Source organism: Gracilinanus agilis, chromosome 3 (assembly GCF_016433145.1).
Source record: "Gracilinanus agilis isolate LMUSP501 chromosome 3, AgileGrace, whole genome shotgun sequence".
Lineage (NCBI taxonomy): Eukaryota > Metazoa > Chordata > Mammalia > Didelphimorphia > Didelphidae > Gracilinanus > Gracilinanus agilis.
In genome coordinates, this window is record NC_058132.1 from 273341925 (window position 1) to 273366694 (window position 24770).

At 32.3% G+C, this 24770-nt stretch overlaps 1 protein-coding gene across 2 annotated transcripts in view; it reads right to left on the reverse strand.

Annotated features, from left to right (window-relative positions):
- The window catches only part of GALNT13 (polypeptide N-acetylgalactosaminyltransferase 13), a 717275-nt gene that overhangs the window by 116347 nt on the left and 576158 nt on the right, over positions 1-24770 (reverse strand). The window lies entirely within an intron of this gene.

Sequence of the window (24770 nt, forward strand, 5' to 3'; positions counted from 1 at the left end):
CCTTAATTAAGTGAAAAAACTTTGCTAGTTCAGTAGCTTAGAGCCAAAGGCAACTGAGTTCCATGATAATTTTGTCATGGTCATGGCATGAAATATTTTCACAAAACAAACATTTTATAACATTATTCTTATTTTTTCCATAATACTATGGCTTTGTCACTTGTTTATTATTCATAATGTGGGTCAATAGAAAGTAAAGGAGGCAGACAGCTGAGATGACCTTGTTTCCACTCATATATGTGACAGTTGTGACTCTGATCAAGTTATGTATTCTGTATTCTAGGAAATACTTTAAGACTTGTAGTTGCAGAGGTATTATTCTTCATTGGTAGAAGGAGTTTAATAACGAAAAAATTTCTTACACCAATGAAATTATAGGTCTACTTACACTATACTTATTTATAATAACAATAATAATAACAAATTTTTAAATTAATGTATTGTTTTCCAATTATTTTCATTCATGTGCAATTCATTATAACTCTATTTGAGTGTTTTTGTTTTTTGGCAAAGATCCTGAAATCATTTGACATTTCCTTCTCTATTTCATTGTAAAGATGAAGACAGTGAGGCAAACAGGATTAAGTGACTTGCCTAGGATCAGTTAGTAAATGTCTGAAGCCATATTTCAACTTAAAAATATCAGTCTTCCAGATGCTAGGTCTGGGACTCTATTCATTGCTGCTGCCAAGTAAATATATACACAATGTATATTTGAATTTAAAAAGTGTTTTGCATCTATTATCTCTTTCAATCTCCGTGTTCTAAGATATGGAGTAATTGTATATATCAGTAGAGACAGTATATACAGTAATGGATCATTGGAAGTAACAAAATATGAACATACATGATTTTGTGCACATATAAACATGCATCTTAATATCTTGTTCAATTATATGTTATGACATTAGAGAGTTCATCTATATTAGTATAGACAGTAATATTCTTATTTACACTCATAAAAACTCACAAGTTGAAAAACAAATTAATCTTTTAGTTTTTTAAATAAGCACATAGAGAGTATGCTATATACTTTGATTTGATTGATAACTAGAAAATTCAACCCCAAATCATTTTATACTAAAACCATAACATAATTCAGACAAAAATTACTTTTATTTGGATTAAATATGTAAATGCCTTATATTTAAGTATTATGTGATGATATTATGTTAAAAACAAACGGGATGGGAAACTGGAGAACTAGTTGGTATATACATAAATTTTTTGCTATACCTAAATTAGGTACAAGACTCAAATGGGTAATCCAGAATTAAGGGTAAAATATTTAATAAATATTTGTATTCTGGTTGTTAATGTCACATGTTGAAAATTCTTATCAAAAGCTATGGGCATTTTTAACTTGCCTTGACTATATTTGATCAGTACTAGTTAAGCATTGTGGGAGAATATGTTAATGGAAACTTACTGAAAAATGAACTAGCCCTGGAGACTTTGGCATGAGGATCAGTTTTACATATATCCTTATAGACACATATTTATGCATTTATATACACTTTGGTATATATGTTTATTCATATGCACATGTTTAAAATATCTACACACTGGTATTTTAAATAATTTTTAACTTTTTGCCTCACATTAAATTTTACACAATTGAATTATTTTAAACAATTTAACATTTTTCAAAATGTAACTACAAATTCCAGTTAAAATTTGGGATACAGGTTCGTGTGATTCAAATTTCTTCCATTTGAGCTGCACCATTTTCTAATGCTTTATCCAAGGACAATGTCCCACATGATATAACTTTGTTTACATGAAAAGCTTGGATATGCATAGCCTGAGATGTCCATGACATAATCACCTAATAATAAGAAAGTGCCAGAAATAGTGCAGTATTCCTCCCCTTAATCAGAAGTACATAAAACTTAGCTCTAATGAAAGTCAAAGTCCATAAATAGACTGGATGAATGAGCAAACAAAAAAATAAATGTTTTATGGTAACAAAGAAGTTCAAGACAGAATACTAACAGAAAAGAAGGATTAAAAAATCTACAAGCAAATTCTCAAGGAAAAACACAGTGTGTGTACAAATTTGAACAGAAATCCTAGTAAAAGAGGTAAATCAAATGATTTTAAATTTAAATTTTTAAAAAGTACTACAGAAAAATGGAAAATTAATAATAGGTATGGACGAAAGGTAAGGGAAGAAATTAACATAGTGGAACAATAAGTGCTATATCTTATACAAGAAAATAACTACCTGAAAAGGAGAATTGACCAAATGAAGTTAATGAGTCCTTGAAACATCAAGAAATAAGAAATTATGCAGAGACTGAAAGATAGAAAAAAATAAATATCTCAGATCAAAAATGCTTTATTTGAAAACTAGATCAAAGAGAGGTAATTTTAAAATCATTGTACTACTTGCAAATTATGAAAAAAGAGCCTAGGAAATTTATTTTTAAAAATCATTAAAAATGCCTACATCTCTTAGAATCAAAAAACATATAGAAAATATATAGAAAAATAAATAATTCACTGATTATCTCCTGAAAAAAATCCCAAAATGAAATTTTTGGGAATATTACAGTAAAAATTCAGTTTTCAAGTTAAAGAAAACTACAGAAAAAAGTGTAAAAAGAAAGAATGCAAGTACAAAGGTGTGATATTCAGATTTACAATTTAGCCACCATCATAAAGAAGTGGAAAGACAAGATTATGCGATGCTAGAAGACCAAAGATGCAGGCTTACACCCAAAAATAAAGTACCTGGAAATTTTTAGTATGATTCTCCAGAGGAACAATGAACTTTTAATTTAATAGAAGACTTCCAAGCATTCCTGAAGAAAAGACTAAAGCTTCATAGAAAATTTGACAAGTATAAGTATATAACAAGGTAAAAATGAGAAAGCAATCATAAATCCTGAGAAAATAAAACCCTTTACAAAGCCATTCAAATGATGTATAGGCATGAAAGTTCTCTGATCACTTGAAATCACTTTACAAATAAAAAGTAAAATAGCTATTCATTCATATAATTCTATACAGTAGGAAAATTCCAGTGCTTGGATCCTCATACACTAGAAAACCTTTGGCCATCTTTTAGGGAGTAGCCAGTTCAGTGGGTTAGCTCCCAGAAATTGTTTTCATTTAAACTATGAGATATCACAAGATATTATTAATAAGTTTGAATATTAAAAGCTATTTTCCCACCCAAATGTATCAGCAAACCTCCTATTTAAAAGAATTTTTGTAAGAAATGCTTATTTTAAAATCTATTACCTGAGTCTAGTTCTCTAAATTCTCTTTAAGGTCTTAGGATATATAGGTATATAGATGTACTATACTCTGCCTATAAGTCAATAATTATCTTGAGGATCTTGCTTACTTTTTTCTTAAGAGTGTTTGATTCATTACCTGGATTTTCATTTTTATTCTAAGGAGTGGCTATCTTTGAAAAATCATGCCTCAGTTTCCATACTCACAAAAATAGGGAAAATAATACTTTTATTAACTAAACTTTAAAGCACAAAATAAGTGTAAATATTGATTTTTTATGATTGTACAAACACAGATGATCTGGACCCTTAATTAATATTCAGGAAATCATTAGGTAAGACTGTATTCCATGTGCATTTGGGTCATGATAGATAATTATATATAATGATTATCTTTTGATTTTATTACTGTAGTTTTAGTTTTGTGAGGTAAGGAATTGTATATGAACCATACTACCTGCTGAGAGGAAAAGATAATAGTCCAAGACAAAAAATCTCTTTTTCTTAGCTCTTTTAAATTTCTACAAAGTCAAAATTTGTTTGTGAATTTCATTATACTAACAATTGTCTCAACTCTACTCTTCAAATTGATTCTATAAATGCAGCCTTTCATTGTCTATTCCTAGCCCATTTTTAATGGGGGTGTCAGAGAAAGGAAGCCTTTGATTAATCTTTTAAAGTTAAGGTATTTAGAAGCAATTAAAATTGTAGATTCTAATTTTTCCTCTTCATATACATTTCTTATGTGTAAATATACAGATGTTTTATAAGTTAAACTGAATAGGGATGGCTTTAGGTGAGCTCCATCTTATTTTAAGGAAAGATGGTGCTATAGATCTATTTCCAGTATTGATAGTATCTATTTTCATAGCATTTCAAATTTTTTTTGAAAGTTTTAATTACATTAGCTCTTTAGAACTTCATCATAATCCGTAATACATTTCCTCTTGTTTACCCTGGTTAAAGGAGGAATTGCAAAGAGGCTGTTTTCAACCACTTCACATTTAGTAAGAATAAGAGACAACCTGGAACTTGGATCTTCTTAACTCCAATTCACACATTCTTTCTCTTCATTTTAAGTTGAAGTCTCAGTAGTGCAGGTACTATGGATTGTTTTCCCAATGGCGATGATGAAAAACTCTGATTTATCCATTATCTTTTTTTTTTAGTTCTCCTAATACTCAACAATGAGTTTTATGGGATGGCTACAATATTAATCTGTAGAAAACAGCAAAGCTCAACTCGACATGAGAATTAATCCCACAGATTCTGTATTGGACCTCTATATTCTAAGATGAGAAGTTGTCTAAGCTTTGTAAACTATAAAATAACAACTAATAAAAAAAGTTCACTAATTTTAAACTGAAGGTATTTGTAATTACTGAGAATTTAGAAGAAAAAAACTAGGTAAATATGAATATCTAGTTTTCAAAGATAAATTCCAACCAAGAATGAAAAGGTCCTTTCCTCGATTGTTCCTTCATATGGGATCACGGAAACCAACTCAATATGTGCTTAGAGTGATAGAGTTCTCTAGCAATGGCTGCCTACTTTGGAGACCAAGAAACATCTAGACTTCTGTAGAGATCAACTTAAGGAAAATCAAACCAAACCAAACCATACAAAAAAATCCCCTCTCCAAAACTTCATTTCTAAGTCCCTCTAAAAATAAATCCTAATAACAATAAATTTGACATATACAGAGACAATAATTTTATTGATATGATAGCAGCATAGTATAAAAAGCTAATATTTGATTTAAGAGGGAGTAAATAGCACTTAGCATGTACAAAACAATATATAAAATATTTTTAAATATTCTTTTGTCTTTCAAGTGCTTATAATTTATAGTAGCATGCTAAGGCTACAATCCATCTTTAATAATAATGTTACATTTACATAGAAATCTTGTGGAAAAACTCATCGGGTAGGTGGTATTATTATTTCAACTTTATAAATAAAGAATCTGAGACTCAGAAAGGAAGAGATTTGCTCAAAATCAATCAGCTAACAAGATACTAGTAAGGTAGAATTTAAATGTAGGTTTCCAGATTCCAATTCCATCACTGTCCACTGGGACACTTGGCTTCTTTCAGAACAAAAGAAGCTATTAGAATGGCATGATGGAGAGAGTATAACATTTTTTATGAGGAAGATATGGAATTTAAACTGAGACATATGCTAGATTTGTGATCAAAGACATGTCATGTCTACTCTCTGAGCTATGGTTTCATCTAAAAATTGAAATAAAATACCTTTAGTAGATCCATAACAGGGTTTTTCTGAGGCTCAAATGAAATAATATTAAAAATATTCTGCAAATTATATTGAACTATATAGCTACACCAATTTTAAGTCAGCCTATTTGTAAATAATATGATGTTTCCAAAATTTGTTTTAAATAACTTCCAAAATAAGTTGCTCCAAATGTTATTTTTTGAACTTTTCCCTCTAACAATTAGCTAAAGATTTGTCAAAAGATAATAGAGATATATTTACAAGTGTATATTTGTGGTATGAGAGAGAAAAACAGAAAGAAAATGTATATACATACTTTCTTTCAAGGCTATTTAATCTCATTAGCAAAATGACAGCCTCAAAGTAATTTTCAATATTTATTAAAATGCTCTTGCCACTTTAATATATTGATTCAGTATTCCTTTCTACTAAGCCAATCAGAAAATCTAATTATGCTAGTGAATTGTGGTTATTAGTAAAAAAATCTTACATTACCCTGGGAGATAACTGTCACATCTTATTAAGTAAAATAATTTCTAAAAGAATATTCTATTTTTTAAATTAAAGGAATAATAACCATCTATTTAGTTAATTTTCTTTGTAAGGAAGTCAGTACAAGAATTTGTGTATAAATTATTTTGGAAAACAATTACTTGAAGTGATTTGATTAACACATATGACAGGTATATATATTTCAAAATACAAATGCTCAATATATAAGTTTTAGAAGACAACATTTAATTTTTCCTATAGTCAGGATTCTCCTCCATAATATTCATAATACAGGTAGATTTTGAAAATATGTACACACAACACATATATAACACAGAAATACATATATGTGAGTATATACATAGATGTCCATATGCACACATGCCAGTCATTTTTGGTTTTATCTTGTCACTAGATTTCTATGACTCTGGAAGAAAGTGTTGACCACTTTGTACAACTCTGCCTCATTTAAATGCACCTTACAGTTGAGTTGAGGTATATTCTGTGATGTAATTGCTCTTCTTCAAAAATGAAGGATGTAAAACACTAGTGGATTTGTATGTATGCATATGCATATAAGCACATACATACCTACACATATACATACATATCACATGTGTGCATGTAAACATGTGTATTACAGATGCAGCTGTGTGGCATAGTGAATAGACCTTTAATTTTGGTGTTAGGATCACTTGGTTTTCAATCTGGCTTCAGATACTTTTTTATCTGTGGAATTTGAGGTACCTCACTTAATCACATTCTGCCTCTATTTCCTCATCTACAAAATGGGGATAGCATTTAGCTTAAGAACTTATTGTGAGGATAAGATAATAAAATAAAAGGACTTCTTACAACAGTCTGGAAAATAGTAGGTGTTTAATTACTCTTTATTAAATTCATATTTATACCCAAATCCCATCCATACCAAATCCAATCTGAGGTTGTAGCAGGTTGAGATTTATGCAAGCTTTCCATATGATTACGATTTAGTGCCAGAAGGGATTTTGAAGAGCATCTAGTTGAACATGGTTACTTCAAAGAGGAGGAAAACATGGTCCAAAGCAGGGAAATGATTTGCCTAAAGTCATACAATAGCAGAACATGAACTTGGATTTAGGTGTTCTGTACTCAAAAACCAGTATTTTATTTCAGTATACTTCATCTCTAAGAGAGTTTTAGGAAATTTAAAAGTAGAGAACATATATTTTTATAAGATTTCATATTAAAATGACTACATGTATTAAATGTTGGATATTTAAAAATTTGCAGGTAAGTGGTAACATTGAATTTTTCTTTCTGAGACCCTTCTTAAATAATAGGAAGTACCAGAGTCCCAAGGAACATAATGTGAAAAAAAGCAATTGAAAAGGATATCATTAAAAGTTAGTAAAGGCAGGTAAAAATTCAGAGAACCTGGTATTTTGAAAAAGGAAAACTTTAAAAAAAGGGAAAACAAATCTCAATTTATCTGAGAGTTGAGGGAAGCCATTTGGGAATAGAGTAGTTGATAACATATGTGACGTAGATTTAATTTGATTTAAAAATGTCTTTTTAAACATCTGCTATATGAAAGGCATTATAATTTGCTTTGGTTCTTCTGCAAAAAAATGATTCAGTGATTGGCTCAAGAAGCCTAAATTCATTTGCTTGGAAACAATTTGTATATAGATAGGGAAATGTGAAATCTCTGTATTTTTTCCTATATCTATCTACCTCCCTCAGTTCCTCTCTCTCTCTGTTTCTTGTTGGAACTTTGATTTCATCATTATAGGTAAGAAACATTCTTTGCCAATTCAGATCGACTCCTATTTTATAAGAGGTTAAGAGTTTGTCCAAGGGTCAAAAAGCCAGTATGTCTTAGAGATGGCAACTTGAATTGCTTTTTTCTGAAACCAGAAATTCTATTTATTCTATTCTGCTTGCATAAATGACAAAAATATATCTGAAATAATTATAAAATAATTAAAGAGGAGATAATTAAAAACAAAGGAAAAATATAAAAAATTTACAGAAGATTGCACTTGAATTGAGTTTTTAAAAGGAAGCTAGAAATTCTATGAAAAAGAAGGAATAAATGAGTACTTTCCCAGAATGGGAGACTGCCTATTTAAAGTCACAGAGAAAGGAGAAGGAATGTCATAGAAGATGAGAAGCAAAACCCATTATGTCCTTTAACACAGAGTTCATTAGGATGATTAATATGAAATATGCCCACAATGTAGGACGTGGCTAAGGTGGGAATGTTTTGTTTGATTATGCATATATGTTCCAATAGTTTGTTTTTATTTTGTCTCAGTTTGTTTTAGGAGTGGTGATGGTGATGATGGGAGTTGGAGAGAGATAAAAAAAATGTTTGTTAGTTGAAATCGTAAAAGGGAAAGTTAGTCAAAAGACATTAAGAGTCTGAACTGAGATAATGGTTGTGTGAAGAAGTGGTCAATTATAAGGAATATGGAGAATGAATTGACAAGACCTATCAACTGATTGTTTATTGAAGATGAAGCAAAGTAAAAATCTACAAGTATACAATTCTAAGTTTTCTCTAGACATAGATTCACAGAATTTTATAGTTGCAAGGCATCTTGAGGCCATCTAGTCTAAAACTTACCTGAAAAATGGATGGCTGTTACTTCATGCCTGATAGTTGGTTATCCAGATTTCATTTGAAGAATCTCTAACTCCACAAGAAGCCCATTAGACTACTGGAGAGCTCTATCATAAGGAAACGTTACCTTACATGGAAATCTGTTTACTTGAAATTTCCATCTATTTATCTTCTGGAAATGCACTGTGGAGTTTGAATTGAAAACTGTGAGATCCTTGAGAGCAGGAAATATTTTTCTACCTTTTTTTTGCTGGTTTCTTTTTTTTTTTTTTTTTTGTATTCTCATTGCTTAGCATGATTCTTAACATATGTTTCTTGAGGAATCTCACTTATATTATCTTTGTAACCCTGAGCCACTTAACCCCTGATTACATTATTTTCCTCAACTATGAAGTGAGGATAATAATAATATCTTGTAAAGCTGTTGAAGAATTAAAAGTGATAATAATTTTAATTTTCTTAGCTCTCTCACTAGAACACTTAATAAAGACTTGTTCCCTTCTGTTCCACCACACATCATATAATCTGATTCTTAGCACTGGTACTGGTACTTAGCTCTGGTACTGATATCATGACCCAATATTTCAAAGAATAGCCAGAGTTTTGAAACACTAGTCTTTGTTACTTGGCTGATACATCTGACTTATGAATTTCCATAATACCAATTGAGATGATCTATAATGTGAAGCAGATTGACTACAGTTGATAATTCCAAGAATCTCAACTTGAAAATTCTTTATAAAATATCAATTCAAAAGGGATATGTGACCAAAAGTCTTTGAATAGATCAGTAATAATATATTTATATAGCACTTTAAAGTTTTCAAACTGCCTTTATTCACAATAGTCCTGTGATATAAGTAGTACAAGGATTAATATTCTGATTTTACAGTTAAGAACACAGAGACATTTAAAGTGGCAAACATAATTAAATAGTAAGTATTTGAAGTAGAATTGAAATCTAGGTCTCCTGACTTCCTGTCCAACAGGCTAATTCAACATGTTTAGTACTTTCTGAAACTACATTTTTGTTAGATGATTAACATGCACCAAAAATAGGCTCTCTTTAGAATTTGCCATTCCTTATAATTAAAGAGTAGTTATTGAGGACTGAAAAATCAGGTTATTAAAAGGGGACCAAGGTGTTATTTTAACCTATGGAACTGCCTAAATACCCAGCTGTGGTCTCTAAGTATTTCAGCTCCTGTTAGTGAAAGTACAGTGGATTTCACTTTCCTTTCACTGAACCAGTAGCATGTAATGACCCCGAAGACAATGTTATATAGAAAATATATAATTTATTTCAAATTAAGGTTAGGGAATGAGGATTAGGAAAAGGATTTCACTATCTCTAGTTCTCTAAAGTCCATCCAAATCAACCTAAGCTCATCACAAGATGATACTCTTCTGGGCTTCCAGCTCCCTTTTCACCTTTCTGCGCTGACTAGATGTTACCCCAAAATCTGTCTAAACACTGCCTGTCTATAATTCTCAGATTTTCTCCCAAAGTTGTTTTCAGGGGTTTGATAATAGTGACTCACATTGCTGGGTTCATGCAGCAGGGTTTGACCCTGGGTTAGACCCAAAAGTCCAAGCTAGCTTAAGATAAAATCCCCCGACAAGTTGGCACACATTCACAGAGAGCAGGGATAACCAGATCTGCTCCAACCTGCTCCCCAGCTGACCAGGAACCAGAGAGAAGGATTGAAGGGTTGTCCTTTGTTCTCCAAAGACTTGAGATAGGAAAAGCTCCTAGAAGCAGCTCTTCCTCCCTCTGCTTTGGCAGGACCAAGATTAAAATAGCAGTCCAAGACCAAGACCCAGGACCAAGCAACATTTGCCTATCCATTTATCTTTCTTTCTCTACCCCCTGGAGTCTAGAATATTTTTTCCAAATTTTTGGCATGTACCAATGCCAGTTTATTAAAGCCAACTTCCCATCATTTGCTTCTCTCTATAATTTCCTTGTTACAGGACAAAAAATTGCCATAGTCCATGTCTACTCATCTTATCCCAAGATAATTTTAATACAAAATATATGATATTTTGAGAAGAACTCTTAAAATATTCTAAATCTCTCAGTAGTAGCAAAACTTCTCAGTATAGAAGTGATGGTTCTTAGGCCAGGAAGAATTAGATGGAAATGTGTTTTATAAGAAAGTAATTATTTTAACAAATCCCCAAAATTTTCTAATTTGTCCTTTGCTCCTAATACCAAATATTAGATAATGTTTATCTTTTTCCTCTTCTATTTTCAGAGCTGTTGTTAATGACTTCTTGAAAAGGGGATATTAAGATATTATTAAATAATGAGGTTGCAGTTTCTATAGCAAGTGAGATTTTTATGGGGTGAGGTTGCTAGCCTCACGCCCAACCCTCCTCCTTTTTCAGCCGGGCTTGGGACCATCCTTGGCGGAAAGAGAACCGTCCCTGGGTGGGCACGAACACGTCAAATCTTGAACATCAGATGGCCTGAAAAGATCTCCAAACTCCCAGACTCTGGGAAAGAACAATTCAGTATCCCATCAGTCAGGATGCTATGAAAAAAAAAAATGGAACCCACCAGGGAGGAGAAAAGTCAGAAGGCCAAAACAGACCTGGCAAAGATATGCCCAGTTGGTGGAAGTTGCCCAGAACAGAGCCCGTTGGCGTGAGATGCCCAATTGGGGGAAGTTGCCCAGAATAGAGTCCGTTGGCATGAGATGGTTGCGGCCCTATGCTCCTCTGGGAGTCAATAGGAATAATAAATAATAATAAGATATTATTAGGTACCCCCATTGATAACATGCGTGGCTACTCCTCTGCAAGAAGGGCCAAAAGGCCTATGAGAATTCTGCCTGGAACAGTATCACACTGTATTAATTCGCCTGCACCTGCCATGGCAAAGGAATAACATGGAAACTAAAGGGAGAGCTATTTATAGAGTATGTGTATGTATACATATATAGTTAAATTCTCAAGTCAGGATTCAAATTATTTGGCATAGGAAATATGCTTGAAACCTATTAAAAGGGAAATGGATTCAAACTGAATAAGCAAGGAGGCTCCACAATTCAAGCACTCCATTTTGCTAATTAGCAAAGTAGAATTGAAGGAATACTGGTCTGAGAGTCTGAAGACATAAATTCTTATCCTGATTCTTTCTCCAAAGACCCTGTTTTGTTTTGTTTTGTGGGGGGGAGGAGAGAAAAGTATGACTAGTCACTTAAATAATACTCTAGTTGAATGTAATTCACTAGACTATGCAGTGGTGGTGGTCATAGGGCTATATATATATTTCTTCTGCTAAATAGTCTGGACCAATGGAGGAATCCAGAAAGGTATAAGGAAAAAAGGTCACCAAACTTTGCAGGGGAATAGTACAATTGTAATGCTCTATTTTTCCTTTGTTTGGTTTGTGAAAAGCAAAAACATACATGTCATTTTTAATAATAGTAAAGTTGTGTTAGGCTTCAAATTGTAACTTGGAAGATCTTGAAATGAAATTTAATGTGCCATTTGAGATTTGTATGTATTTTTATCTCTTTACTTTCCTCACTCTTTGGTTTTACTTGATGGAAATGGCTTAAATATAAATGGAGTTTATATTAAAGAAAAAGGAGAAAAATATGTGTATTTCCATTGGGGAAAAATTCATTGGACTAAATATCAATCATTATTATGTTCAAAAGAATATGCTTCTAATTCTTCCTTTATTGCCATCTAGAATTAATGGTATTGAAAAAGTCCTTATCTTTATCCTTCACTCTCTGGGGATTTCTGATCTAGCTTCTACAAGATTTTCTTACCATGCAAATTAAAATCAAATTTGAAAAATATTTTCTTTTTTACTATCTTATCATTTACTTTTTTGAATCTTTTGCTAATATTGCAGAAGAGTCAATAAATTCTTAAGTTTCATAATTTACCTTAAGAAATCATCTTATGTATTTTACAAAAACAACAGGTCCTGCGAAGGGTTCTAAAAGCTAAACAGAGGAGTACATATTTATAGTCTCTGTATTATTAATAATATTTATATTTAATTCAGGGAACGTAAAATCTTTTCCTTTAGAGAAGGGGTTGGAAACGTATGGCTCTTGAGCCATATCTGGCTCCATCTCCTGACCAGCAAGGCCAGGTAGAGCCCCAGGATGTGCCCCAGGGGGCCCTTCAGCCCCCGCCCCATATTCCAGCACCTTCTACCTCCATCCTCCTCCTTCCACAGATGTTTATGGTTCTCACAGCCAAAAAGGTTGCCAACGGTTGCTTTAGAGGCTTCTACCTTTCTTTTTATATAATTTTAAATAGCTTGCCCATCATGTTTAATTTTGTATATAATACAGGATTTTGTGAATGTGTTGGTCTTGTTATAGTAAGAAGAAATAAACATAAAGAAGTCATCTCTCTATTCTTCATACATGATACAATATCTACTATCTCTCAATGCCTTTGCATTGGCTATCTCCATGCCTGGAATATACTATCTCTTTAATTCTGTCTCATTGAATTTTTCTGCTTTTTAAGATGCAGTTCAAGTACTACCTTCTATTTTAAGACTTTCCTATCCCTCAGTTATTAGTGTCATGCCCCTAAAACTACCCTCAATTTAAGTACTTTCTAGTAATTTGTATACTATTGTACACAACACTTTAGAGGGCTAGAATCATATTTTGTACTAAAAAGGAAATGCATATACTCATTACACATTATAGTTATTGATAGTTGATTGTAAAGTAGAATCAGGTCAAAGACACTGCTGGGCTTGATTAAGATTCAAATATCCTCAATATTAAATCTTTTATTTATTTATTTCTGGCAGGACTTGTCTTTACATCTTAAACATGAAGAATCCTAATGAATTGCCTCTAAGATTTTTTATTTTGTATTTTATGAGAGGTAATGAGCATGTGAATCCTACAGTTCTCTTCCAAGGAATTTAATATGTGGAAAAAAAACATTAGAGACCACATAATGGGCTATTATATCAACAATATATTCTTAAAATTAATGCTTCCAAAGGAATGCAAAAGTATATCTGTCTTGGGGGCAGCTGGGTAGCTCAGTGGATTGAGAGCCAGGCCTAGAGACGGGAGGTCCTAGGTTCAAACCCGGCCTCAGCCACTTCCCAGCTGTGTGACCCTGGACAAGTCACTTGACCCCCATCGCCCACCCTTACCAATCTTCCACCTATGAGACAATACACAGAAGTACAAGTGTTTAAAAAAAAAAGTATATCTGTCTCCTCAATGACCTCAGATCTTGCAGAGTCAGAAGCAGAAAGATACTATAGGAAGAACTATAAAAAGTCAAGATTAACTGATCCATCTCTATGAACAATGTTCTAAGGACTGGTTTAGTAACCAGGAAGTTAAATAATGAATTCTGTGAAAAGCCTATTTTGCTTGAATGCTTTGCTTATTCTACCTCAAATTACTTAGTGCTTAAGGTAAAATACATATTTTTACATAGTCCTAATCAAATGGAATGATTTGTGGCTGGAAGTATAGTAGTGTAAACTGCCAGATTTTATGAAATTATGGAAGCAATGGACATAATTTTTATAAACTTGCCCAACATGTGGGAGGAGGAGAATGTGCTATTTTTAACTTTTCTCTTTTATATATGCTGCTAACTAGTGTTAATATGTTTGTGCCCTAAAGTACTTTAAGAAAAGGGAATTAAAAATGAATCAATAAAGAGATACAGTTCAACCCAATGAAAGGGAGCTTTCACACATTGTATCCCCAACCAGTGGGTAATCCAAAATTCATTTATATCTGACTTCAAGATGCATTAAACAATTTAATTTTGTGATAGTTATTTTTCCTAATTCTTTGAATTAGATTAATATTAAAACTACTTTTCCCTCAATATGATAGATAGCAGAGAATAAAAAATACTATATAAAACACACAAATATTTTAGATGGTATATTTCTTAAAATAAACAAATAGGATTGGTAATGCAAGGATTTTATCCTTAGTTTTACACAGTAGCATGTTTAAGTGATGTTCCAGGGTCACATCTCTAGGAAGTATCAGGACCTAGGATTTATGATGCTAATATGTTACTTACCACCACCTCTGACCAAATGCAGAAAAGTTTTGGATCATTTAAAGATTAAAAATTACATAAGACTAATATTCAATCTTAAGACAATAATTAGTGTATATGGATTATAAGCCAACAGGACAATGCTCCAAATGTGTTCTTTTAAATTCCTCTACCTATCCTTAGTGATGACTATGGAATACCAAAGAATATGCCATCTCAAATGTTGTATTTATACTCTCCCAATGATCCAGAAATTGTTACATTCTTGTGTATTCATTAGCTTTATTGTATACAGAAACAAGCAAGGAAAATCTCATACTGGACTTATTTTGAATGCCTATTCCTTTGATATACTTTGTCATGATACATTTAATAGTTAAAAGCTTAATAAATGTTCTATGTTTGTTTAATTTATTAAAGGGAATTTGGCCTTGCAAACACCAAGATCACTAATTCCTCATTTATCACCCATATATTTGTCATATAAAAGGTAAAAATAAAACAATGATGCTAATTAGCCTAATTTTCATAAGACAAACATGTAAGTGCCCTGTAGTTAATAACTCTATTTCTTACATACCCTGTAATTACGTTTCTGACTTTTTTTAAGAAATAAAACTGAAAGGGAATGAAAAAATTGGGAAAGTAGACAGAAAGCCAGGTAAATTCTAGAAATATTCTCCTCCAAAAAAAAAAGTTAAAATAGCATGCTACAACAAATTCTAGCATGGAACAATAACAAACGAAAGATTAAATTGAGATGCTTTTCCTTCTAAATGAAACTTAGAAGGTTGGAATATGAGGTCTGTGAAACTTGGTTGAGGGTTGACCAAGTTCATAGTGTAGCAATATCAGCAGTAGTCCTTGGAAAAAAACTTCTCCAGAAACATTAGTGTCTCCAGGAGATCTAAGCCCAGAAATGGTAAGGGGATTTGACAACAGGTCAGAAAGAGATTACAGGGGACCCGCTGTGGCTCGTGGCCACAGGTGTGCAGACCCCAGATAAAACAGAGTTCAAAGTCAAGAAACAGGTTAAAAAAGAGCAAGGAAAAAGAAAAAAATGATCATAAAAATCTGCTTTGGTGACAGGGAAGATTAATACACAAACTTAGAGCAAGAAGACATCATAAAATTAGCCACAAGTAAAGTCTAAAACAAACTGTGAATGGACACAAGCTCATAAAAAATTATTATATGAGCTAAAGATTCAGATGGAGGTCTTAGAGGAAAAATTAGGAAAAGAAATAAGAGTAATGAAATAAAGTAACAAAAAGGATAATTAACAGCTTGTTTATAAAGGTTAAACGATACTGAAGAAAACATGTTAAAAATCAGAGAATGCCAAATGATAAAAGAGGCACAAAACTCCCTAAAGACAAGAGCTTTTTAAAAAGTATAATTGACCAAATGGAAAAATAAGTACAAAAGCTCACTCACTGAAGAAAATTATTTTTTAACAATTAGAATTGAGCAAGTGGATGGAAATTAAAACATAAGACATAATAAAACAATTAAAAAGTGAAAAGTAATGAAAATAGAAAAATGAGAAATAACTCATCAAAAGACCCTGGAAAACAGAGGAAAGATAACTTAAGAATTATTAGCCTATAACAAAAAAAATTGTCCCAATTTCCTGGACCCAGGGGGTAAATTAGAAATTGAATGTTTCCACCTAGCAATTCTTGAAAAAGATCCCAAATGAAAACTTCCCAGAATATTACAAATTCTAGAGCTTCAAGAAATAGAAAAAAATAATGAAGACAGTCAGAAATAAATCATTTAAATATAGTGAGGCCATAGAGACTACCATATTAAAGGAGTACATGGCAAGAATAGCCTTCCTAGAAAAACTGGGTACAATATTTTGGAGGAAAAATACAGATATATAATGAAATAGAGAACTTAAAATAATTACTGATAAAAAAGATGAGAGTTTAAGAGAACATCTGACATTCAAACACAATACTCAAGAGAAACATAAAACAGGTGAAATTGAAATCATAAGAAATTTAATAAGATTAATAGTTATCTTCCTAGATGGGAAGATGATACATCTGACCCCTAAGTATTTAGTCATTATTATGACAGGATTTAGAAGGGATCTATATAGACCAAGGGTATGCGTGTGAGTTGGTTATGATGGAATGTTCTAAAAAAAGTACCTATATCAAAGAAAGGTGCACTGTGAAAAGAGAGAAAAAGAAAGAAGAATGAGGAAAATTATCTCATAAAAGCTGCAAAAAAAGAAGAGCTTTTTCAATGAAGAGGAGAATGTGAGGAATGGTGAACAAAGCTCATTGTCATTGAAATTGATTTAAAGGGGAAATGCACACACAAACACAAACACATACTCTCAATTGACCTTAGAAATTTATCTTAAAGACAATAAGGAAAAATACTTGTACAAAAATATTTATAGCCATGCTCTTTGTGGTGGCAAAAAACTGGAAAATGAGAGTTTGTCTTTCAATTGGGGAATGGCTGAACAAATTGTGGTATCTGTTGGTGATGGAATATTATTGTGCTCAAAGGAATAATGAACTGGAGGAATTCCATGTGAACTGGAATGACTGCCAGGAATTGATTCAGAGTGAAAGGAGCAGAACCAGGAGAACATTATACACAGAGATGGATACACTGTGGTAAAATCAAATGTAATGGACTTCTCTGCTAGTAACAATGCAATGATTCAGGACCACTTTGATGGACCTATGAGAAAGAATGCTATCCACATTCAGAGGAAGAACTGTGGGAGTAGAAACACAGAAGAAAAACAACTGCCTGATCAAATGAGAGTATGGGGATATAATTAGGGATATTGACTCAAAATGAACACCCTAGCCCAAATATCAATAATATGGAAATGGGTCTCGATCAATGACACATGTAAAACCCAGTGGAATTGTGTGTCAGCTATGGGAGGGGGTGGGAGGAAAGGAGGGATAGAACATGAACCTATAACCATGGGAAAATGTTCTAAATTAATTTAAAAATTTTTTTAAATAATAAAAAAAGAAATTTATCTTAACCAACAGAAAAGTAGGAGTACAAATGGATAAGGAAAATAGAAGTGACAAAAAGGTAGAACAGGTAAAAGGAAACAGTGGTCAGAAGCAAAACTGGTTTGCATGCTTTCATAGGGTTAAAAAAAGAGAGTGAACAGGATGCAGAACCAAATATAAAAAGGAAAAAACACTGGGTAATCATAATTCTGGATGTGAATGGGATGAACTTATCCATAAAACAGAAGTGGATAGCCAAATAGATTAGAAAACAGAATAACGGTGCTGTTTACAATAGATATACTTAAACGACAAATGATCACAGAATTTAAATAACAGATTGAGGCAGAATCTAAAATGCTCCATTTTAAGTTAAAAAAAGGCAGAAGGAGCAATTATGATCTCATACAAAACAAAAATAAAAATTACATCTGGCTACAAAGTCCATAGACAATGAAGAAATGTCAGTACTAAACATGGAGGCACCAAAATGGTGGAACATCCAGATTCTTTTTTTTTTAAACCTTAACTTCTGGGTATTGGCTCATAGGTGGAAGAGTGGTAATGGTGGGCAATGGGGGTCAAGTGTCTTGCCCAGGGTCACACAGCTGGGAAGTGTCTGAGGCTGGCTTTGAACCTAGGACATCCCAACTCTAGGCCTGACTCTTAATCCCCTGAGCTACCCAGCTGCCCCCCTTTTTCTTTTCTTTTAAGAACATCCAGATTCTTAAAGGAAAATTAAAAGAAAAGGAGAAAATAGAAAAACTTTGCTACTGGGGAATTTTATCTTTCTTCTCTCATAATTAAATAAATGTAACCATAATATAAACAAAAACAGCTTAAAAGCGTTAGTATAAATTAAATAAAAATAGACAGGATGGACCTCTGGAGAAAATTGAATGGGACTATAGAAGAGTATGCTTTTTTCTAAGTTGTACATGGCAACTTCACAAATAATGACTACATATTTGGCAAAAAATCCAAACATCCAAATGCAGAAAAGCAGAAATATTAAATATACTTTTCAGTCCATAATGTGATATATATTAATTTAAAAATGTGTAGTAGAAACATGGAATGAAAATTAACTGCAAACTAAATAATCTCATCCTAAGGAACAAGAGATCAAAGAAAAAAAATCATGGAAATAATCATCTCACTAAAGACATTGACAGTAATAAGACAACAAAGCAGAATTTTTGTGATACAATCATTACAACAACTAGAGTGGAATTACTATTTCTAACATCTTAAATAAATAGACAAAAGAAAAAGACAATTACTTGGGTGCATAATTTTAAAAATTGGGTAGTAAAGCAACTAAAAATGCCCAATTAAATATAGAAATAGACATTCTGAAAAAAGGTTAAAATTGAAAGTAAAAAAGAAACATTTAATTAACAAATATGACTGAATTATAAAACAAATAGTAAAATGGTTAAACCATTGCTCAATGTGATTATAAAAATAAAGAAGAAAACCAAATTATAGTATCAAAATTGAATACGGGAATGTGCCATAACTTAATATCAAATTAAAACAATTATTAAGTGCATTTTGCTCAATTACATGCCAAAACTGACAGCCAAACTGAAATGAACGATTATTTACCAAAATATAAATTGCATAGATGAAAAAAGAAGAATATTTAAATGACCCTATCTTACTAAATTCAATAACTCACATATTAAATCCTAAGAAAGATCTTCAGCACCTGATGGATTAATAAATTTTTGTCATAAAATCTTTAAGGAATAATTAATCAAATTTTGATATAAATTATTGGAAAAAACAGGTAAAGCAGCGGTCTTACCAAAATCCTTTTGTGACACAAATATAGTTGTGATACCTAAACCAGAGAAAGCAAAGACAGAGGAAAAAAATATAGACCAAATTCCCTAATTAATACTGATGAATTTAAAAAAAATAAAATACATGGAAAAAGATTAAAGCAATATGTCAAAAAAGATTTAAATTATAACCAGGGGGAGTTTATGCTAGTGTAGAACTATCTTCTCATTAGGAAAATTATAGGCAAAATTAATCCTATCAAAAATAATAAAATCATATCATTACACAAATAGATTTGGGAAAATCTTTTGACAAATTACAATACTCATTCCTATTAGAAATACAACAAAAATAAGAGTAAATTAAGATTTTTCTTAAAGTGATAAGCAATTATCTATATAAAGAGCAAGTATTTTCTGTAATAAATATCAACTAATATTCTCAAAAAGATCAGAGGTAAAGAAAGGACGGCCATTGTCATTATTATTATTTAATATTATACTAAAAAGTCTAGTTATAGTAATAAGACAAGAAAAGAAAATGAAGGAATAGGAAAAAGCACCAGAGACAAAACTTTCATTCTTTTTATATGATATGATGGTATATTTAGAGTACTCTAGAGAATCAACTCAAAAATTAGTTTTGGTGATTAACAACTTGAGCAAAATTCTAGGATACAAAATAAACTCACTTAAATCATTAGAATTACAAAATCCAGGTGGAAGAAATAGAAAGAGAAATCCCATTAAATAACTGCAAATAATATAAAATAATTAGAAGCCTGATTTCTAATTTATATCCAAGATTTCTATAGATATAATTTTAAAATATTTTCACTCAAATAAAGGCACATGGAGAACATTTTAGAAGATTAAATGCTCATAGTCAGACTGAGTCAATATAATAAAAATTCTACCTAAATTAATTTATTTTTACTTCAGGGATATACCCTTTAAATGAAAAATAAAACTTTTAATAGCATTAGAAATCATACTTTTAAAAATACATCTGGGAAAACAAAAAAGTCAAGAATGTAAAAAGAATCCATAAAAAAATTAAGAAAGTGACATTGTAGTATTATATTTTAATCTGTATTACAAAATTGTAATCATCAAAACATCTGGTACTGTCTAAGAAATAGCATAGTGGATCATTAGAATAAAATGGGTACACAACACACGGAAGTAATTGGCCACACTAATCTAGTGTTTGATAAACTTGCTGATCCATGCTTTGGCTATAAGAGCTCACAATTTAACAATTGCTTTGAAAATTAAAAAGTAGTTTGGCAGAAAACTGTTGTTGATCAATATCTCATACAGTTTATCAAGATAACATACAACTGGGTACATGATTTATATAGAAATAATTATTTAATAAAGAAATTAAAGGATCAAAGAAAATTTTACCTCTTGGGTTTATGGAAAACAAAGTGTTTATGATAAAAAAGAGATAGAGAAGGTTGTGGTGAATAAAAAGAATAATTTTGATAACATGAAATTAAAGTTTTGCACAAATAAACCTAATTCAGCCAAATTTCAGAAGGATACCATGAAACTCAAAAATTTCAGCAAGTTCCTTTTATAAAGGCCTCATTTTTCATATAAAAATAGAAGTTATTATCTAATTGATAAAGGATGAAAGAATAAAATCAGGTAATTTTCAGAACAAGAAATCAAAGTTATCAATAGTCCCAAAATGCTTTGGAGAAATAGTTCTTTCAATATTGATTAGACAAATGAATATTGAATCACCTCAGATTGTCTAACAAAAGGGGAAAAATGACATTTTGAAGAAGATGTAGAGAAATAGGCACACTAATGCAGTACTATTGGATTTATAATGTGGTCAAAACATTCTGAAAAGTATGGAACTATGTTCAAAGATCAATAGAACTCTATATATCCTTTGACCAAGCATAATTATTTTATTTGGATACCAGAGAAATGAAATAAAAAGGAAATGATCTATATGTAAGAAAGTATTTATAGGAAGCTTTAGTAGAGCCAAAGAATTTAGAATTGAGAGGAAACCCATATTTGGGGAATGGCTTAATAAGCTGTGTTATACAATTTTGATGGATTACTATTATGTTACAATAAATGTCAAGCATTATGACCTATATGAATTGGTGAAAAGAGAAGAGAGAAGAACAAGATCATTAATGCACACTAACAGCAGTACTATAAGGATGATGATCTGCAAAAAAATAAACTACTCTGATATAGTTATTTCAGATAACTTCTGAAGGACAAATACTGAAAAATGTTATCTGCCCCAAAAAGGGAACTGATGAATTCTGAGTGTAAACTCAAGTATATTTTCTGCCTTTTTTCCTGAAATATGAAATGTGTTTTACATAATTTCACATATATAATTGATAATATATTGTTGTCTTCTCAAAGGATTGTGAATAGGCTGGAGGGAGAAAATAATTTTGGAACTCAAATTTAAATAATGTTGAATAAATAATCAGTGATTTATAAAAGAACCAAAATTAAAACTATACAGTCTTTTCAATTTTAATAACTCATATTTTAGGCAAAAATATTTTATTCAGGAATAAGCCAAAATATTTCATAATGGGGAGTGGGTAGGGGACACTAGTAAAAGGAAATGATAGTATTTTCTATGCTTTATTCTAAAGAATAAAGTTAAGAAACTAAGTTGGACAAAGTCCAATCACTTCCTGGAACTGTCAGAGTGGAGAATTCCCAGCAGAAAGAAAAAGTCTGTCATTAATTTATATGGAGAATCATAGAATGGCATAGTTGGTAGGAACCTTAATGAAATCCCTTCTCCTCGTCAACACATTTTTTGGTAAAGGTGGAGAAATAAGATGATGGAATGATTTGACTAAAACGATTCTCTTAGGGACATATTTGGTAATAGAGCATATATTCTCAGAAACCAAGAATATCTTAGAACCTATAGCCAGGATCTTTATATTTGGAGATTAAAAACTGAATCACAGACCAAGTCAATAAGGTATGTCATGAAACAATATTAAATTGTCTTTTATACATACACACGCAAACATACATATGAGTGTACTAGGAGTTAAGATGGTGGAATAAAAGACTCTCCACTTCCCTGATCCCTTCATACACACATAAAAGAAAATAAATTGCCTCTAGATAAAGGGAAGTTGGAGAAACACATTTTACTGGGATATGTAGAGTTTAGGCCAGGCAGCACAGTATCTATGAGAACCAGCAAAACTTGGAACAGCCCCACAGGCTGCATCTCTGCTAGATGCAAATAAGTCACCAATCAGATTAACAAAAGAGAAAGCAGAATACTTAAATAACTCCATTACAGAAAAAGAAATTGAATAAATAACTTCCTAATAAAGATGAATTCACAAGTGAATTTTACCAAACATTCCAAAAAACTAATTCTAATACTACGTAAAATATTTCGAAAACTAGAAAAAAAGGAAATCCTTTCAAATTATTTTTATGACCCAGATATGGTATTGATACTTAAATCAAAAAGAGCTAAAACAGAGAAAGAAAACAATAGACTAACCTCCTTAAGGAATACTAATAAAGAATTTAATTTAAAATACTAGCAAGGAAATAATGCAATCAGAAAATCAATCATTAGTCACTTAATTAGTGCTTGGAGTGTAATTTTTAGAATTAAAACAGTGTAACTATGATTTTTAGGAAGAATTTTGTCCTAGGCAAAAATCTGTGTATGTAACCAGATTAAGAATGTAAAGTCCCATGATAATATCTGATTTATAATGTAAAATGTGTCTTTTGTTAGAGTAATTTTAAGTGAATTCTACTAGGCATAAGTAAGTAAATATGTTAATCATATGTGTCAATCCATTCAGCAAAGTACTTAGTGCAAACTAGCTCAATACTGGAAGCAGGGAGTCATCTAGAGGCCACAGATTTCCTCCATACTCAGGAAGGAGCTCCTCCATGCTTCAGAAGCCCTAGGAGCTCCTCAGAGATCCAGAATCTCCAGAACCTCTTGGAGACCTCTTGTAGGGGAGATGATTGGAACAGAAAGGAAAGTATAAAAGTATGGATGATTTGCAAAGTAGGGTCTCAGCCTTTGAACTGGGAGAAAATGTACAGATCTCTGGCCCTTTGATTTCCCTGTCACAATGAAGTCAGATCTTTACCTACAAGATTCTTCTAACACTTTATTTTTACAATTACAACAGCCTATCAAAGGAATCATATAACACAATCAGATGGGTTTTATACAAGGATGTAGTGATGGCTCAATATTAGGAAAATGATCAGCATAATTGACTATATCAATAAAACCAATAGAAACCACTTGATTATTTCAATAGATGAAGAAAAATATTTGAGAAAATATAAAACCCATTCCTTACAAAAATATTAGAAAAGATTTGAACAAATGGAACCTTCCTTAAAATCGTAGATGGCGACTTCCGGGTTAAGATGGCGGCAGAGTAAGAAGCAGCTCTTAACCTCTCCTGACCGAAACATACAAAACTCCTCAAGGGGACATAAAAACAAGTCCAGACGAACGGAGGAACCCCACAACAGGGCACAGCGTGGAAGGTACGTGGAATCGAGACATTTCCAAGCTAAAAGGGGCTCTCACTCACTCAATCGCGAGCTGAGCAACCGCCCCACCCCCACCCCCTCCACACTCACCTATAGCTCCGAACCCAGCTAGGGAGAAGTGGAGCAAGTTTGGGGCACCCATCGAGTCATCAGCAGCTCCGGGACCTGTTCCTGACAGCAGCAAGACTTGGGACCCCATTAAGTCGAAGAAAGCACGCAAAATCTGAGCGCGCGCGCCGGAGCAGGACGCTGGGCGCGCAGAGTGCCGACTGAGTAGAGGCGTGGGTGGAGGCAGAACTAAGCCTAAGTGGGGAACCAGTGCAGATGGGTATACGACTGTAGAAGCAGCGCCCTGAGACTTGTAAAGAAACCTCCAGCAGAGGAACAAGCAAGAGGGCCCACCAGGGGGCTTGACCTTGGGAAAAACCAGAATTCAGTCCTCAGGAGCCAATAGATTGGGAACAGACACTGAGCCCGAGGATAAAGCTGAGAAGCTGCTGGGCTAATGATGGCTACTCAGCATCAGCATCAGGAGGTTCAGAAGAGAAAGAATAATAACAAAAAGAAGAAGTCTTTAACACTCGACAGCTTTTACACAGAGAAAATCCAGACAACCGAGCAAACAGAGGAGGAGAACAAACAAGCATCCGGACCCTCCTCAAATAAGGAAAACTCCTCACAAGCTATGGAAGAGTTCAAAACTGAGATTCTGAGGAAAATGGAAGAGATCTGGCAAGAAAATAACAGTTTAAAAGGTAGAATCTTGCAATTGGAAAGTGAGGCTCAGATATCAAATGAA